Source organism: Numenius arquata, chromosome 6, assembly GCF_964106895.1.
Source record: "Numenius arquata chromosome 6, bNumArq3.hap1.1, whole genome shotgun sequence".
Lineage (NCBI taxonomy): Eukaryota > Metazoa > Chordata > Aves > Charadriiformes > Scolopacidae > Numenius > Numenius arquata.
The window spans coordinates 68,331,342-68,351,746 of record NC_133581.1 but is presented as its reverse complement, the minus strand read 5'-3'; positions in this window follow the sequence as shown (position 1 = coordinate 68,351,746).

Genomic DNA, 20,405 nt, shown 5'->3' with positions numbered 1-20,405 from the left:
AAAGACATTGAATTTCATATCCGATATTCCAGAGTTCTTGATATGGAGATACTTGCTAGCTAGGTCTGCTTCCTCCATCCCTGTCACCGGGGACGTTTCCAAGGGAGGAGTGTCTGTGTCATTACTGATATCTGTACCATTGTGTTGCCATTGTCAAGGAGAAGTATTATTATAGAAATTACTAAAGAATTATCTTGCCTTTAGAGACACTCAAGCTAAGCCAAAAATAAGATATTGCACGTGCAGACAATGGAGTGGAAGAGCACAGGTCAAGGCAGGGACACTGCTTCTTGTCACCACCTGAGCAATTATCCCTGTGAGTAGAAAAATAATTTGGTTTCTTCCAGGTATGGCAGTGCATTACTCTTTGGTTTGCCCATGGCATCTCCAGCCTCAATGTTAGCATATTAAGTTATGAAATTTTAAATACTGTATTTATTGGCACATTATTTGATTTTATGGTAGGAAATGGAGTGGAAAATATACAGAAAAAGAGAATAAAACTGTTTTATATTCTCAGATACCAGGGGATCACACCATAAAGTTGACATGAGAGCCTCATTACCTTCTTTCTCTCGCAAGGGTTATTTTACCAACTGCTAGGAGTTAGTTAATTGGTTACTGTGGCCTACCACAGATTATTCCTTGATTAGTTCTGCCTCTCTCATTTTAGGAGAGTGAGACGCCTGTGGCTTCTTCTCTGGGACGCCGGTATGGATATCATTCAGGTGGGAGCTTTCAGAAAATAATTAGGCAATACCATTCTGCTGTTGCTGTGCAATTAAGTGCACTCTATTAAAATACAGTGTATTGTCACGATCATTCCTTCAACCATGAAACCATGAAAACCCAAGAAGAAAAACATCTCACTCTCACACACCAGCTTCTTCAAAGACGTATTTAACAGTGAGTTTTTGCTTGCTCTGAAGGTGAACCGAAGTTCATCCTGAGTCTTTAAAAGTTATCATCTGATGCCCAGCCCAGAGGGCAGAAGTGACCAGCTGGCCACTTCTGTCGGTGTCACTGGCATCAGTGGTGGCTTTGTGAAAAGCTTCAGCCCTGAAACTCTCCATGCCAGCCGGCACCATGATGAAAAGGATGGTCTGAAGGCTTCGGTGTGGGGAAGGACTGCAAACCCTACTCATCCTTCGGCCAAGCTGCATGCAATATTTGCATCTCACTGAGCGACAGCCACATCCAGTTTTGAAATCGGAGTCTCTTAACATTTTTTTTTTTAATAGTTTCTTTTCCCTCTCTTTCCTGTGATTCTCTTTCTCTCAAACCAGCATTGATCACCCCATCCCTGGGCCTCTTTTTGCACTGAAAACTCAGCAGCTCTGTGTGGGACAGATCCAGCTCTGGCTTAAGCCACATGATTCAAATGACGAGGCAACTTCATTTACACCAGGGCTGAATGCAGCTATAATTGTCTGGAAGTGATGAATAGGGGACACCACGCCGCGGCAATGCAGGTCGTGTTTTGGAAGATGGATAACTCTTTCAATCTAATAGCTCAAGTGCAGCAGTTTAACCCTGGAGTGCGTTTTCCAATTGTTAACACCTTGCTTTAACCACATGATCCAATTGAGTTTAATAGTAGTTGAGCAGGTAAAACTTCTGTGAAGCTCAGAAAATGTGTCGTCTGATGTCAAAAGAGAACATGTGATAGTGAAAGCAAATTAGGTATCCATCCATACCACTTGAAATATGAAAAAGCATACAAAAGAAAAGATAATTTTGATCTTTTTTTCCCCCAGGAAACTACGGAGCAAAGCAAAAGAGTAAACCTGGTTTTGATCAGCAAAACCATTGTAACTGTTCACAAATAAGACCTGTATTAATGAGTTCATCAAAATCCCAATCCTCCACTATATTTAAATACCATATATATTTGGGCAGCTCTTAATTAGACATTTAATCAATGACTTTTAATGGAAGAGGATCGCAATTATGCAGTATTAACAGATATCTCAGCATATCAGATTTTCCTACAACTGGTGCAACAAGACAGTTTTGAATCAACCTTTATTTTATGGGTTTAATGTTTATTCATAAAAATGGGTCATCTGAAATACCACGTTGTCCTTTGCATAAGTGGCAGCGCTGCAAAAAGCTTTAATTGTGGCCCTACCACAAGACGAGACTTTGCAGGAGGAAGGGCACGTCTACTGCCCATTGAAGTCAACAGGAGAGGCACTACCTGCCGAGATCATGATGAAAGACCAGAGAAACAGAGCAAGAAGGGGGCAGAGATGACAGAAAAAGGCATAGCAAAAGGGACAAAAATAATGGGGTTGAACTCAGCAGGAAAGACAGTAGGGAAGAACAATGAATGCTGAGGAGAGGTGCTTTGTATGGCAAGTGAAGAGGAACGGAGCAGGGGGCTGAGGTTACGGCACAGAAAGCTCTAAAGCCTCAGAGAGAGAGACCTGGATCTTTGTACAAAAGTCTTTCTAACCAATAATGTCATACATTGCAAAGAGGCGTTCCGTGATCCATTCGCTTGAACCAAGTGGCTTTCTGAGGGGCAGCCTACCATGGACCATATCTATCATAGCACCTGCTTGGGGTTACAAACCTGTCTATTCACAGCAGGACTTAGAAACCCATGTGTCCTTTCCTAAGAGATCTGGAAGGCAAATTATGTTTATTTAAAAACCCTCTTTTGGGGAGGAGGAAGCCAAGAATGGACCCAGCCAATTATCCCATTATTATTATTATTATTAAATATTATTATTCTATTATTACTATTACTATTATTATTATTTTTATTGCTATTGCCATTATCGTTAATGTAATTTATTTTAACATATGCAATTTACTGTGCCTTGAAAGCATAATCAGATACAATGATGAATACGTATATATACCATATAACAAAACAACTTCAACAGTCAGAAATCAGCACAGTTCTGCTTAAGCCAGCTCCAGTTCCATCAGCTGAGGGCTTGACTCGTCAGAAGTAGAGTCTTTAAAAAATGAACAACTCCATAATTTCTCTGAAACACATTTTACCTCATCTCTGTTTGACTTGGAAGAGTTTCATCCGCAAATGCAATCACCATTTTGGGCTCTTTGAGAAATATTCTGGAAACCTGCATCACCTTGAGGATGATGTAGAGGAAGAAGTGTTCTTTTCTATTTCTTCACTGTACAATGTTTAGGCTCAGAGAAGATCTCGCAGAGAGGACCCCTCTGTTGCACCTTATTGTTCGCTGTCAGAGACTCTCGCTTGACAGATCATCATCTGCTGGGGATATCTATCATTTTGACTAAATGAAATGAGCCATTTCAATTTTTCAGACATCAGAGATGGACGCAGAAGGAATTGTGTGTTTATGTGCATGCCTTGGGTTTAAGAACCTTAGGAAAATCCCTGAAACAGTAATATTAAGGTAAGAAAAACAGGAGAGTGAAATGAATCTTTATCATGGAAGTTATATGCCAAACTCCCTGGGCAGCCAGAAGAATTAAAAATCAGAAAATAGTAGATTTAACATTAACCCAGAGGGTCCAGAAGGTGAGCAGCACCCCTATGTGGATGTGTCCTGCTGGCATCACACAGTTAAAGCACAGCACTTCAGAAAGTGTCCCAGTTTCTACCACAGCCATCAGTTTTTCATTCACCTGCCCCAAAATACCTACTTACAGGCAGCCTTGGAGTAATTGTTCAGAATGGGCAAGGATCACTCAACACAAATTGATGGCAAATCTTTTTTTGAGGAGTTAAATGGATTTGGATTGTCTTGAATAACTTGCATTAATGCACAGTCTGGTTTGATTTCTTCCTTTGCCTGCGCCAGGTTATAAATCTAAACCTCACTGAGCTCTGGTGCAAAGCAAGGGTCTGTGTGTGTGAGGAAGGGTCTATAGTTAGCATCACCCAGAGCCCACCACCCAGGGGCACTCTGGGTGAGCTTCCACCCATGGGTGATGGCTTGAAGCATCACCTGTACCACTGAGACAGCATGGCCAGAACATGAGCTCCTTGCCTGCCCCCATGTTGGAGACTAACATGGGACTGTGGGAGGTGGAAGACACAAGGGAAGAGAATGCAATGTGGAATTAGGATGGGATTTAATGATGGGGCAGTAAGGAAGGAGGGTATTTCCTGAAGCAGTAGAAAGAGCCAGGTTTGGTCCCTTACTTGCCACCCTGGTAGCCCAGCGGCAGAGCAGTGATTCGCCCCATGTAGTGCAGAGTGAAGGCACTGGTTCAAGACATGCTGTGAAAAAATGTCATTGACCCCACATAATAGACCCTGCTGGATATTCCCAAGTGCCATCTGCTGCTACTTCATCTACTTCTTTTGTGTGCAACCATAGACCCATGTGGGTGTTACTCAGCAATCTGACCGTCGCAGCTCATCTTGTGGCTTGAAGTTTCCTTCTCTGCACCCTCAAGCATGTTCTAACACATCAATTAAGGTTAGACAGCATTTTCATTTTGTCATGTTTTGAGGTGTCAGAATTTGGTCATATTCAGTATTGGATAGAAATGTGCACAAAGGGTCAGATTCTGCTTCTCTTCCCTCTGCCTCATCAATACACATGCACCTCACACACATACAGCTAGGGAGGAAACCTCCAAGTCACCAAATAGTAACTGCTCTCCTCTCCTGTCTTTCCGTTCCTGCTCCCCTCGAGTTAGGGGATCAAGCTGCATCTGGCTTAGGAATGCCCTTAATCATAGAATCATAGAATGGTTTAGGTTGGATGGGACCATCCAGTCCCATCCCCTGCCCTGGGCAGGGACACCTCCCACCACACCAGGTTGCTCCAAGCCCCCTCCAACCTGGCCTTGAACCCCTCCAGGGATGGGGCAGCCACAGCTTCTCTGGGCAACCTGGGCCAGGCTCTCACCACCCTCACAGCAAAGAATTTCTTCCCCACATCTCATCTCAATCTCCCCTCTTTCAGTGTCAAACCCTTCCCCCTCCTCCTATGGCTCCCCTCCCTGATCAAGAGTCCCTCCCCATCTCTCCTGGAGCCCCTTTAGGGACTGGAAGGGGCTCTAAGGTCTCTCTGGAGCCTTCTCTTCTCCAGGCTGAACAGCCCCAACTCTCTCAGCCTGTCTTCATAAGAGAAGTAAGTGGTCAGGCAGTATTACTAGACATCACTGTAGGTGCCTTCCAACTGAACTATGAAAAAAAAAAAACCAAAACCAAAAACAACCACAAAACAAACACTTCAGTTGACTTTGTAAGACAGAGTTACAGTCTGCGGATGGACATGAAGTCAGTCTGGACTTCCCATCAAAAATGTCACAGAAATCAATAGTGTCCATGAAACAGTCTGGCTTCAACAAAACATCATGGTCTAATGAAAACAGTCCTGCAAGCTCCTGCATTAGTCTTTGTGAGTGGATATCAGACTGTCACAGTCATGTCTTCTTTTTAATAGCTGGAGGTTGCTACTGCTCCTACACCTCATCTGGCAGCAGGAGCTGGAGTGGATACCGTTATCCAGAGCAGTCCTTGACTACAGTGTCACCCCTTCCGCCAGCCACAAGCTGAGCAATGCAGGTGACATCAGGCCCAGGAGACACCCCCAGGAAGCTCTCCCAAAAGCAATACTCAGGGAGAATGGCTGATTCTGCTGGAGCAGCTTCAAGGCCAGAGAGTGGAGTGGTGAAGGTAGTAAAGACCAGGGGTGAGAGGAGAAAAGTGATGCCAAAGTGACCAACCCTTTCCTACCAGAGCCTTTTGCCATGTTTACTGAAGTCCACAGCCAAGCTCCCATCAACTTCAGAGAGAGCAGGGACAGGCTCTGGGCTTTGCATCACCCTCAAAGTCTAAAAGTCCAGAGCATTCATCCATGGTACCAACCCCACATCTCCTGGCACCAGGCCTGGGCACATGATGGCCAGGGACCACCAGAAAATCCGTGAAGTTGCATGTGAGCAACCACCACTGAGTATGGGCGGGGGGAAACCAGAGCACACATTCACAAAGTGGTGTTTAAGCTGCAGGACGTGTACGAGAGCGTGGGGGAGTGTGAAACAGCAGCACTGGGCAGATGAAATGGGCAGGTTGGCTACTGAGAGAGAGAGCTGGTTTATGGTGGTTGAAAGAGAGCAGAATAAAGCTTTAAGGAAGACATAAAATATTTAATTACTTCAGATTCTCATTTGAGTCAGTGAAGAGTTACGTTTTCGAGTCCATCTGCCCACATTTCCATTAATAAAATAATTCAAAAAGTCATTTGAGAGAAAAAGCGCCAGCACAAAGTCAAAACCAAAGAACAACTCAGCAGTGACCTAATAATTAATTTCTTTCCTCCCACTTCCCCTTAAATAAACTCTACCTAAAAACCAACATGTATGTGGTTCAGCCTTGGCTTTGTGAGCAAGGGCTGTAGCAGATAAATGGACGTTCGGGGCAGAAGCACCTTTAGAAAATGCCACCCTTCAGGTGTCCACACAAATACCAGAAGCTACTGAACGGTTATTTTACCCCAAGTTGTTAGGACCCAGTGGCTACTTCTTTTTCTGGAACTAACCTAGGGAAATAACCTACCAACAGATGGTATCTAAGGGGCTGAAGTGCCCTGTGCTTTGAAGTAACCCTGTGAAGCAAGAGGTGAGGGACTCTTTAAAAACAGGACGAGTTTGTCCTCATGGGGACTGAAGTGCAAATCTGGGCACCCCAGCTCAAAGATGTTGAGAAACTGGAAAGCAGCCAGTGGAGGACTACCAAAATGGCTTGAACACTAGGACCCATAATCTTGAGGAAAATTAGCATATTAAAAACGTTTTCATTACAAGGGTAGTACAGGCCCTGAACAAGGGCCTGGAGGGGTTGTGCAACCCCCATTTTGAAGGTTTTCAAGACAAATCTGGATAAATTTGTGGCTGACTTCGTTGGATGTTGGTGATAGTCTCACTTCAGGCAGGATGGACCATCAGAGGACTTCTCCAGTCAATACATCTATGAGTCAATGAAACTATGTGCTTACTGATGATATAAGGAGCCTTAACTCTATTGTCCAATGCTGCAGAGACAACAGTACTGGAAGCTGGCACTCGTGAAATGTAGATGAAATTATTAGGCCCAAAGATACTGGAGAACCCAAAAGTCAGAACTGGATCCCAGAGTAGCCAGCATGTATATTTTGCAGTTACTGCTTCCCTTTGCTGTGCCTGAGGCCACATTGAGACTTCCAAGAAGGTCCATTCCTCACTCTGAAAGCTGAAAAATGCGTATTGAGGCTGCATTTTATAAGGAGCTTTGCAATTTTAATATCTGTTTTTCTTGTGTTTTATTAAGGTTCTGTGTTTTTCAAGGAGTTACATTATTCATCGGGCAGCCCAGTTGCAAAAACTGAGTGTGGTCACACTGTTGCTGGTGAGTTATTACCACTGATGAATTTCTTCGGAAAGTATGTGCTGCAGTTGGCTGATGACTACAGTTTTGGAAGAGCTCAGGTGGCCATTCATGGGCTCTACTTTTGGAGGAATTTCCACCAAACCTGGAAACACAAAGAACCAGAAAAACCATCGGTTGAACTACTAGGAGCTGGTGTTTGCAAAACCAGTAATACTACCATCACGAGTCTTCACTGTCATGGGAGGCAAGGAGTTTTTTCCTGGTATTTTGGAATAAACAAGACACTCGGTTTCGTCAGTGGTCCAGGTCATTTCACTGCAGCGGTTTCTGAGTGGCAAGGGAGAATACCCGGGGAAGGATAACGCCTGCTTTCAGCGCTGTTGTCATCAGAACTGACATCCCAAGTGTCAGAAAAGTCGGTTTCTGATGAGTTGAGACATACGGTAATTAATTTCAAGTACAATTTTGTATTATAATGAAAATTCATGCTAGAGAGGCTGGCAACGGAATATTTTAATTACAATAAAGTAATCTACCAAACTGCAGCAAAAGAGTTACTTTCCCCCAACAATTACCCAGTTGTACGCACTTCACAAACGCTGCGAGCTTTTAAACTCTATCGGTGTCACCTAGGGTCTCTCTCTCCTATTTTTTCTTAGTTTTAAGACTGTTTTTAAGTAGGTTCTGTATGGTCAAGGTGAAGAAAAAAAATCATTCTAATTATAAAAGTATTTACTTTTGAATTGTCCTTTAAACTGCAAATTTCCAAGTCGTCATACCTATATAAAAAAAATCTAAATGCTGCACTAAGGTTTATAATAGTTGCACTCCTGATGCTTTCATTTTCAGGTCACGCTTTTATCTCAGCTCTTACCAGTGAAAGGATCATTTAAAACTGAGTGGAGGATTATATTATTCAGGAGCCAACATCGGGAGTTTTGTTTAATGTTGGTTATTTCATTTGCTGAAAGCATCCTTACAAGTATAATTTTCTTTAATAAAAATGCATTTTGACCTTCTGTCTAATACCTGAAGTTTTCAATTTTAACCTGAAGTGTAAGAAAAGTGGATTAATATTTTACATATTTCAAGATCCTGAAAATATAACAAGATAACCTTTCCTTTGTTTTAGAAAAGGAAGGAAATTGGCTACCTCTTGGGTTGAAATCCTCTCTTATTTTTAGATCAGTTATGTACGTGCTGGGTTTTCATTTTTAATTGAAACTTCCAACGAAAATGAAAAGACATATCTATGCAAAATGTCCACTTTCATCCCAATTAGTGGCAATAGCACTACAGCATTTGAATGAAAAAATTTAAAAGGTGGATATTTTGTACCATGATACTCAGATTTGTAGCTTTTTGTGCTTTTCAAAAGGTTCTTTATCCTGAAGGAAAAAAACTACAGAAATTTTTGACTCTGCTTTTTTTTTTCCAGGCCTTTGGTTTGTGTTATATTGAAAAAGTTTAATGAATCAAAGACCAGTGAAAAGTTTCTATAAAGTCTATTCTATTTTTTGTCAGAAATAATATACCTGCAGCAACTGGCTAGCTGAAATGCTGCATACACCATAGCTTGGCTCTGCTTGGTGAAATTCCTCAGATGAGCTCTAAATTTCCTTTTGTCAGATATAAGGATAAGCAGAAGGTTCTGTAATTATATCTTTGGGTGTGATTTGTACCATTTGCAGAAAAGAGCTGACAAAATTATTTTCAGCCAAAATTATCTATGCTGCAGGGGCAAAGCCAAATTATACCTATGAAATTCCTGACCGTTGCCTAATTTTTAATGTAATTACATGTTTGTTTACTAATATATAGCTGGCAGTACATCTGACTAGGAAAGTAAGGTGAAAGGCAAAGCTTTAACTGAGGACAATTCAGGCAAAATCCGATCACTGCAACTCAGCGCTCCAGTTGAAATGAAGGACAGGCACAACATTGCAAAAAATCATAGTCAAAAGGATGAAAGCCCCGAAATCGCTTAGGTATTCTGGGGAAACTGCAACACCAAAGCTTGAATACTCTCAACTGATGGAAGCTGAATGAATCCCAGAACAGATTCAGGCTACAGAAATGCAAGTAGAAGCAGTGTCAGAAGTGCTGGGTTGACTGTAGAGATACCAAGGTTATGCTTTGAAATACATATATTTGGAAAGATGAGAATTTTTCAATTATGCCCCATTGGTAGGAAAAAGTAATGTTTTTTGTTAGACCATCTGGTGGTCTCATATCTGAGAATGACCAATGTGAAAAGTAGAGATCTATTGGAAGCACAAATTACCCTCCAGCGCCTTCTCATTGCTTGCAAAGGGTAATGCCAGTCCATTGCACCAGGGTTTTGGTTTCTAAGTCATTCCTATAGACATAGAAATAACATTTCCTTTCCAGGGTAGATCAAGTTATCCCAAATACCAAGTACCTGGACAAGCTGCTTGGAAATTCACTCATTAATTGCTGGACTGTTGTGTAGAGCCAGCCTTGGACACATTTAAAAGTTCATTCTATAATATTCATTTGTTCTTACACTCTTAACTACTGGACCTGTCAAATTTTAGATTTCCATGGTTACGTTTTCCATCTGCACTTTCCAAAGAGTTACTCTATGGTAAATTGCAGAGTTTTAGGGAATGCTTAAACATAGCACTTTCTTCAGTTAATGATCTTTGCAAAATAAAGAAGCTGAAAATGTGCATAATTTTCTGACATTAGTTAGATGACTAAACTATTCTCTCAGATGTCTGGAAAAGATATGAGTGTTCATTCTTTGTCTTGAATTATTAGTATGATAAAGAGATTTGCGTTTCCACATGAGTCCTTTAATGACTTCCTTTTGGAGAAAAAAACCACATCCACAGCAGACTCCCATAGAATGTGGCAGCGCTGAACGGGCGCAATAAGGATTTTGTTGCTTGCAAAGAAGGCTGCTTTGTTGGCATCGCCTTGTTCCTTTTGTAATAATATCTTTTAGATTTAGGAGAGTAAGTCAGCCTATCGCTGATAGGTTTAAACAAAGTGAAAGCCTGTGATAAAAAGCTGAAGGGAGAGTTCATGCTGCAGATTCCCACAAGCACTGGGCACTCCCCAAAATGTTATATATTCCTTTTTTTCTCTGATACCTGAAAGCCAGGATTCTCACTATGGACGCTGCTGGGAAAAAGAAAATAAGCTGAAAGGAAAAAGCCCAGTGAAATGTTTTATGAAGGATCAAAGAAGAGTGTCAAAAAGAAAAGCAGCCATTCAAGAGTGCTTTGAGTGCTTCTGGAGGATAATAAAGGCCTGTTGTAAAACAGCTACTGTTTTAAACACCAAGTGTGCTGCTCCATGGAAAAATTATTAGGAAAGGCTGCCCAATGAGGTGGGCAGGGAGCCTTAACTTCATAAATTCATGTCCTACAAGAGCTGGACAAGGGAGTGAATGAAGCATGTGTTTTCATCAGATCATGGAATCATAGAATCACCATGGTTGGAAGGGACCTTTCAGATCATCGAGTCCAACCATCAACCCAACACTGACAAACCCACCACTAACCCATGTCCCTCAGCACCACATCTGCCCGGTTTTTAAATACCTCCAGGGATGGTGACTCCACCACTGCCCTGGGCAGCCTGTTCCAATGCTTGACAGCCCTTTCCATGAAGAAATTTTTCCTAATATTCATCCTAAACCTCCCCTGGCGTAACTTGAGGTCATTTCCTCCTGTCCTATTGCCTGCTCCTTGGGAGAAGAGACAGACCCTCCTCGCTGCACCTTCCTTTCAGGGAGTTGAAGGCAGATGGATATGCAGAGAGGGTGCTAACCAGCACCTTTGGAAAACACAGGGGACAAACTCAAACCATTGTAAGAACTAGAAATAGTCCATTCCCAAAAACCTGGGAGAGAAGGAATCGCCTGAGTGAGGACCACTAAGGCTGACTGTGCTCATAACCGATGTGTTCTCCCTGGTGTGGATCTGGCCAATTGCAGCTGGTTTATCTCAACGAACCTGTGGGTATTTCCTGATGAATTTGTGATTGGAAGATAGAAAGGATCAAGGATCATTTCCAGTCACAGCCTGCAGCTACCCTGTCTCAGGGGTTAAGATAGTTAAGATATGTGCCTTTCCATGTCAGCTGGTGTCACGCCGTGGAAATTACATCTTAAGGGCATTTAATGTTGCTATGAAAGCCAGGCATAAAGCTGAATAACCCTGGAGTCTGGTTTGATTTACACCCATGATTCATATGTAAAACCATATTTTGCCAAAATATTGGTTTACTTGCAGTATTTGACATTGGCAGCTTTATCTGCACAAAAGTGGAGAGAAAGAGAGATATGTAGGACCATCAGAAGGAACAGCAAAAGCCACCATCCCCTAATCCTCTTTTCATTGTTCAAACAGAATCAAGTAGTAATGTCTATGATACTACCTTATGGAAACTGTTTCCATGCACAGCCAAGACATCATAAGCTAATCAATCATGGGGATATTTAAAGGAAAATAAGCTAAGTTGTAAAGAAAAAAAAAAAAAAAGCCTTATTTTCTCAGAACAATCGAGATAAAAATAGACTCTGAATTATCACCAGATATTATTCTGACAAAAGCTTTCTTTCTTTTCTAGCCCACCTTGGCCAATATTTTTCTTTCTTTCCAAAGCATCTCAGGAGATTACCCCATGGGTAGCACCACATGATGGAGAATTCTCCAAGCTGGAGCTGAAACCCCAAAGGATATTTTTAAACAAAATGCCAATTTGGCAATAATGTGGCCTTTAGCATTCCTGTATTTTTGTTACTCTGCAGAATATTACCAGAATGAATATCTTTTTGCTTTGGCACTGGGAGTTACAGTCTGATGCTGAACTACGTGTCAAATATTTCTCATCTCGCTGATAGAACATTTTCAATGTATTGAGTACATTTATCAAGTGATGGCTGGAATAAAAAGTGTGTTTGCAAAGAGCATTCAGTTGAATATTCAATATTTAATAATGGAGTTAAAGTTAGCCTCTGGTTTTAAGGTGCCTTGATGCTTTGGGTACTTAACCTCTACATTTTCATCCTGTAAATGGCGTGCAGGAAGGGTTGAGGAAAAGCTTCATTCCACTGCCTTACTGTTTTGATATTTCATAATCCATTCTCGCTGTTGTTACCATGCAGCCAAACTTCTGAAAATCCTCAGGCAAGACATCGTGAATGGTGATTTCTTTCCCCTCTACAAGCTATTTACTGAATTCACATTAACAGATGCCCACTGAACCCTGGTTGGCTGACATTATTAATAAAAATACATAAGAATAAATGTTTATAAAAAAAATTTCTTTCTGGGAGTGTCACAGCTTCTGAAAAAAACCAAAATTTTCTAGAGCTATTCTCCCTGAAAAAATTATTTTCAGTGTCACCCCCAACTTCTACCTGTCAGCCTTTCAGGCCACCTCTTACGATTGTTTTCTCCTCCACCTCCACAGCTCCTTTGCCTCTTCTCAACTCCCTTCCTTCACCGTCCCACCGCCCACCCACCTGACATGCTGAAAGGGGAACTTCCCTCTCGTGTCAGCTCACCCCCAATCTTTTTTTTAGCAGAAGGAGTGGAGCAACACCAACTAGTCCCACAAATTTTTGCAGGAGTATCATTTAGCATGGAAAGAAGCTTCTAATTAAACATTTGTATGTAATTTCCCTCCTATTGTAACACTTCATCAGAACATTCCCATCTTAAAATAAACTAACTGGTGACTAACAGTGAGAAGGAGAGATTCAGATGAAATTTGCCTCGATTTTTTTTCAGTGTTATTCCTCTGGACCATATCACCATTTCCTTCATCGTGAGAAAAAGTGGGTGAACTTAGAGATACCCCACCCTACTTTATCTGCAGTAATTGAGGAGGGGTAACGTCTACTGGATTGCTGGATTTCAAGTAGCTTGAATATGTATGATTTCAAATACTTAATGAGTCAGAATAAACGGACATATTTTCGTTAACAGTCATTATATAGACAAGGACATGACATGCTTAGGAAAAGAGAAAGAATTTGGGCAAAGAACCTAAGTTATGAATTTTGAGAGACATTTTTTCACTCCAGCTCAAGATTGTTAATGCTCAGCAGGTATTCTCAAGCAAACCCCTGTAGAAATTTGGACCTGCTCAATATGTTATATATTTTATAGGAAACAGATTAGCTATATATAATAGTGTCTTAGTTTTGTGTTATCCTGTGTCTAAAACATGACTGTTCACCAACTATTCAAGACTGGAGAAATAACGAAGCCAAGCCAATAATTTTATTCCCTGGTCTAAGGATATAAACCATCTGTGTCCTGAATTTGATGGTGATGAAATGGAATATAATCTTTTATCTTTCCTGAGTCTGAATATTGCCTCTTGACATGTCAAATTAGAGATGAGAAAACAAGGGAGCTGTATTTGAAAGGCAGGAGACATCTTGGCCATTGGTGTGTTCCTTTTTTAAATGAAGCTTCCAGATGCTGTTTGGAGGAGGCAGCCTCTGCAAAGATGTGTTGGATGTAGATGGAACTGTGAGTAAGCAATTAAGTAGAGAGAATGAGAAAATGGGACATAAATCATAAATCATCCCCTAATTTCAACCCATAACTTTTTGCAAGCAGAACATGTTTTCTTTTGCTCAAGAAAATGGGCCCTTTAAACAGCATCACGTATGAATAATCCGGATATTGGGTATTTTTTACAAAACTACCCTGATGAGCTTTGACAACAGAGGCTTCTTATGTATCTGGGTTTTGTTCTACCAAGGTTTAGAGAAGTAATAGAAAAAAATTCTCCAACAACTTCATTCCAGTTACACATCAAGACAAAATCCTTAAATCTCCCCATGTCTGATTGTGGTGCCTATTATTTATCATAATTCTAAGGTTCCTGAATTCTTTTGAGGGAGATCAGGTCTTGCTTGAGGGATCAAATACTTCAGGTAATCTGCAGATGAGTATTGCTAACAATAGAAACAATGCCACTGAAGCAGGCAAACCCAATTTAAATAATTTCTATAGGTGGTAGATAGCCTGTTCTGTTTTATTTTTGTGACAATTTGTACTTATCAAACTACATCTGGAATAAGAGAAATATTATATATTCCTTTTTTATGTCCAGTATCCAGTTAAAAAGAAAAAAAAAAAAAAAAAGTAAAAACAAAGGGAAAAAAAAACAGGAAAAAAAATGGGTAGTCTAGTAATTTCTTTTCTAAATGTTCTGTTGAACATTACAGCTTTATAATAGCAAATCAGACAACAACTTTTAAGATCAAATATTAAGCTGTGTTTCATTTGAAATACACACACCAGTATTATTTCTATGTTCTGTTCTTGGTTTTTAGGTAGTGGTATGTGATAGCACACATCAGTACGCCACAATTAGATGATTTACGAATGAAACTGCAGTACCTTTTAGACAATCTTATCCTATTTTGCATGTCTATTATAGTTCAGAAGAATTACAAAGATATATCTACTGACAAATGTAGGTGATTTTTAATCCTGAAAGTATTTCTACCTTCTGAGTGCTCATAGAATCAATCATTTAATGATTTGGATAAGACATGGTATTAATTCTGAAAACTTATATTCTGAATGAAGAAGAGAGCTCAGGCTTAAGTCTGCCATTGCTGTTACTGGGGGAGTGACGTGTCCCAGTTGTGCCTGGGAGTTCCTGCTATTGGGAATTCAGCTCTGGGGATGACAGAAACGATGACAAACCACTGTGTTCTGATGCCTGCAAGGGCTCTTGCCCTCCAATACCTCCCAGCTGCTCACACCTTTTTGTGTTTGCTGTAGGACTAATCATATGGAAGTAGGCAACTTTAAATAAAAAGCTCAAAATTTTCACTTTATTTCCAATAGTACAGGATTGGCTGAAATCCTTAAACCTGGTTAACTAATATCTCTGGAAAAACCTTGGTTGCATTCTAACTCTGGATATTTCTTCTCTATCACAGAATCACAGAATGATATGGGGTTGGAAGGGACCTCTGGAGATCATCTAGTCCAAACCCCCCTGCCAAAACAGGTCCCACCCAGAGCAGGTTGCACAGGAATGTGTCCAGGTGGGTTTTGAATGTCTCCAGAGAAGGAGACTCCACCACCTCTCTGGGCAGCCTCTTCCAGGGCTCTACCACCCTCACAGGAAAGAAGTTCCTCCTCATGTTTCAATGTTTCAAGTTTGTGCCTGTTGCCCCTTGTCCTGTCACTGGGCACCACTGGAAAAAGACTGGTCCCATCCTCTTGACACCCACCCTTTAAGTATTTATAGATATTGATCAGATCCCCCTTCAGTCTTCTCCAGACTGAAAAGACCCAAGTCCCTCAGCCTTTCCTCATAAGAGAGCTGTTCTAGTCCCCTTATCATCTTTGTAGCCTCTGCTGTACCCTCTCCAGCAGTTCCCTGTAGTCAAGTGGGTCAACACTGCTTGGAGCTGCGTGAGCTGTTTTGCCTGGAGGTGGTGCCAGGTGGGATCTGGAGACCCCAAGTTTTCCTTTTTCCACTGGCCTGGGGTGCAACACAGCCACAATTCAAGGAAACATGAGCCAGCTGACTCAGTTTCTCTTTATATTCTTCCTCACCAAAAATCACACACCTTAATCTCTCTATATTCTACAACACAAAAGGAACATGGAACCTTAAAAACTTTTAAAAACATTTTTAAGCTCTGTCTACTTTCAATAAATTGTAAGAAGAATACAGTAATTCACTTCCCTCTGAGTTTTAAAAATAAAGCAACAAGGTATAATTCACATCTACAATCTTTACACATGACCATGAAACCCAATTTATTTTCATCTCCAATTTAAAAATATGCTCCTGCACAATTCATTTTCCTTAGTACTTCTAGATGTGATGCTTTCAGAAATCTTTTAAAACCAATTTTCCCAGTAAAACAAACCCCCCAAAAAAGGGAAAGGAGGGGCCAATATTTCTATTTTCCTTGGCAGAAAAAGTGGTAGTAAATTGCAGAGTGCTCTACTCGAGCTCGCTTTTCCCCATGCTATCATGAACCCTGGTCGCTGGTACAATTTCTGAGCTGTGGATGCTCCAGCTGCTCTTGAGGTCTGAGGACCAGGTGCACTGCGAGTTATTCATCCCTTTTCTTGTCCAAATGTTCCCTCTTACAGCGCCTTTGCCATTGTTGAGCCTTTAAGTCTAGTGTAAGTGAATGTTTCTCTGTGAAGAGCTATTCATTTTTTTCCCTGAGATTGCCTTGACTGCTTGTCCCTCTTTTGTCTGTTTGCTTTCAATTTTTGACCGAACAAACACATTTACAGGCAAAGATGTCTTTTCTAACAATGAGCATGAAATGAATATCGTTTCAAATTGCTCCGGTAATCACCAGCATTTTCAGGGGAAACTTCAGCCTTAGACTCATTCGGTCAGTGGACAAGAATAATATCATGCCACAGAAGGGCCCTGTGAAACACCTCATGTTCCAGAAGGCAAATATTGAATTCCCAGCATTGTATTTGCAGTAAATGGTGTGTGAGCTGAAACATGTTTGATTTATACATTGAAGCTTTGAGCCCTCGCTGCTTTAGAGTTTCTTTGCACTGCTTCAGCAAACACAGACGTCTGTCTCTCTCTCTTTTTTTTGGCTAAATAGACAGCATGGCAAAGGTCATCCACTGGAGGAGAAACCCTATTTCCTGCATCCTTTGGTAGGCAGCCTCATGGTGACTCTTGTCCATCTCCCACTACCAGGCACAGGTGGGGAGCAGTGGCTGGTACCTGGGGACCCTTAATGCCCCAGCTCCATCACAGTTGCCGGTAACCCACCCAGTAAGATGTCTGCAGGGAAGCAACCATAGAATCATAGCATGGTTGGAGTTGGAAGGGAACTTAAAGACCATCTAGTCCCACCCCCTGCCCTGGGCAGGGACATCTCCCACCAGACCAGGTTGCTCCAAGCCCCATCCAGCCTGGTCTTGAACCCCTCCAGGGATGGGGCAGCCACAGCTTCTCTGGGCAACCTGGGCCAGGCTCTCACCAACCTCGCAGCAAAGAAGTTCTTCCTGAGATCTCATCTCAATCTCCCCTCTTTCAGTTTAAAACCATTACCCGTCGTCCTATTGCTAAGATGCTACCAGATGTATCACAGCCCAGTCACTCAAAGATATTAACTCCAGCTGGTGGAGCTGGTTTCAGGCTAACACCTCCCCATCACCTCACTCTATCAACTTTAACATGTGGCTGAATGGTGCCCAGAGCAGGACGCTAGTCATGACTCGGGCTGTCACAAAGAACCCGCCAATCTGCTTATTTGGACAAAATGATATGAATATGTCCTCTGCTTTGATGTCAGAAAATTTTATTTGGTTGACAGTATTTGTTCTGCTGGATGGCATTCAGCAAAATCCCTCCCGGTCCCCTGGAGTGCTTAGCACTTGTCCAATCTATTTTCTTAGGAATGACCAGACATCTGCATCTGCAGTAATAATTTCTTGGCAACCAGAAATGCATTCAGGAACCATTTTTCTTGGTTATGGTCTAGCTTTTTTGTTAAGCGATATAGAACTGGTTCCCAGGGAGGATGACCCCCAATGTTTTGGTGATTTTTTTGGCTTGTTTTGATTTTCTCTGAAAAGTCTACCAAAAAAAGTATCAGCATGCTTGCACTGAAAAAAATGTGTTTATAAAGCTGTTGGGGTCTCCCATGCTCATGAAACCCAGCATCTACTGGAGCCCGAGTGAATCTCTGCTTGTGTAAAGGAGTGGCACCCAGCACATGATGTCCCTCAGATCCTTCAATTTTTCCTGGATATATTGTTGTCAACAGGTTCACAAAGGTTGGCGCCACAGCTCTACAGTGCTCGTAGAGTGTGGTGAGAGCATGTTGGTTGATATATAAGTCTGTAACAGGAACAGAATAAGGCATAAGGACCTCACAGGGGCACAGACATCAGACCTGGCTCCATCAGCACTGTTCCCCAACCAGAAGCACTCTTTTGCACAAAGTGTGCAAGAACTGACTCTGCTCAGACCAGAGCAGGGTTACAAGCCCAGAGGTGCGTACACAGGAGACCTGGCTCTACCAAAAGGCTGCAAGCAGTTGTGTGACAGTGTTGACACATCGGTTCTGCCACACGAGTCCTCCCTGGGTCTGGAAGCAGCCTACTTATCTTTGCACGGTGTTGTTAATGATCTCTTCTTCCCGATCTGAGCTGTAGATTTACTAGTCATCTGACCAGTAAATCTGGTTTGCTTAAATTTAATCCTGGCTCAGCCTCAAGAAGGCTTTGGATTATCAGATCCATACTCCGTTGAACAGTGCTGTCATCTCCCATACCCATGAAGTGCTGATTTTTTCCTCCACAGCAACAAATAAGAAAACAAGTCACAGAACACATTTCCTTTACCTTATTTCTTATAAGGAAAGATCTGGCTGAAATTTCTCAATCGTCACCCTTATAGGAGGTAGTATTTATCAAGAGGAATGCTATTTCTCGTCAACTAGACTTCCCCACTATTTCTAAATGCAGCTGCTCTTAAACAAAGAAGCCCTGACATTCATGTATGGTTAGCGATTCTCCTTCTACTGTGCACTGTTTAGAGCTCTTCCATCACTAATGTTAGAGCAAGACAAAGACATACCTGAGAACCAGAATTTCTAAATTTTAGGTGTATGCAGCTAAGGCACTTGGGAGCATAACTGATAAGTAAGGGCTTAACAGAGAGCTGAGCACAGTATCTATAGTCCATTAAAGGAATAATGAAAATTTCAGTGGACACCTTGTGTTTCCTGAGGTGCTGACTACAAATGCCCACATTAGCTTTCAAAGTTTTATCATTTCTAAGGATTCAATTATGTGTATTTAAAGGGAGCAGTGAATTGGTGATGTTCTTTGGATTCAAGCTGCGCTGCCTGATCGCAAGTACACAGCAACCTCTTGCTACCTGTGCTGTTCTCTGAATAAAGGAACTCGGATGATTAATGTGTTTTGAATCAATTCTGCTGCTAGAGGAAAGGGAGCAGGTCAGGATCTCTGGTTTATTGGCCAGGCTGTCCCTGGAGAATTTGATATTAGTACTGCCCAGTGGAGTACCTGAGAGTTCATCAGGATGAACAGAAATAACAGTCAGTGGGAAAATGAGACTTGGGAAGAAGAAATCAGCAGAGATACTTTTATAAGGCAGGAGAAACAAGAATCATTTCCCCATTCTCAGCTGGTTTGCATTCACTGGTGCTCCCTGGCAGGGTGCAGAGATGCAGGTAACCATAGTAATTAAGGCTAGCTGCAGTTTTGAGAAGAACAAGACAAATTTGGGTAGGAATGGTTTCCCATCACAATCCATATGGAAAAGATGATTCATCCAGGAGGAAAAAAAAAAAAAAAAAGAAGGGAATCCCAGGGAAAAAACGACAAGACAGTAATGTTCAGGAAGAAATATCAGCCCTTCTTACCACTGCTCTGAATCCAAATTTCAGACTCCCGTAGGTACCCGCAGCTGAGCCAAAAACCAAGAAGACTACAGCAGGTTAAAGCTTGCCATTTTCCCTGATCTGCTGTCAAGGAGTAGCTGATTAGAGCACATCAAGCTTCTGATGGAACAGTCAAGGGAAATTTTCCCAATTAGCTCATTAGTACAAATCCCATCGGTCTGCCAGTTTTGGCATCGTAAACAGAGGCAGAAACAAAATCTGTGATTCTGCTTGTTTGTCTGAAGTTGCATCTATTTTATATGTTTCCTGTCTTTCTCGCACATAACTAGTGGTTAAAGGAGCCAAAGAAAGCATGGGAAAGTGTGAGTGCAGCACCCTTTATGCAGAGCTCCCTGGGAAATTCCTCAGCCCTTGTGGTGTTCCTTCTTAATCCCCGGGGCTGCCACTCACCACATATCTCTCGACTCAGGTCACATTTTCCTCTCAAATTAGAGAACCTGTTGGACTTTAGCAGCTCACAGACTCTGCAGACAGCCCAGTATTTTCGGATAGACATTCTGACAGCCTGCCAGCTTGGTGGGCCCAAATCTTGGGGCTTCTTTGGTCCTTCAGAGAGTTATGACTCTGGATGGATCTGATAAGAGCAAGCCCTTCTGATAAAATCAGTCATAGAATATCCCTTCCTCATGCTGGCAC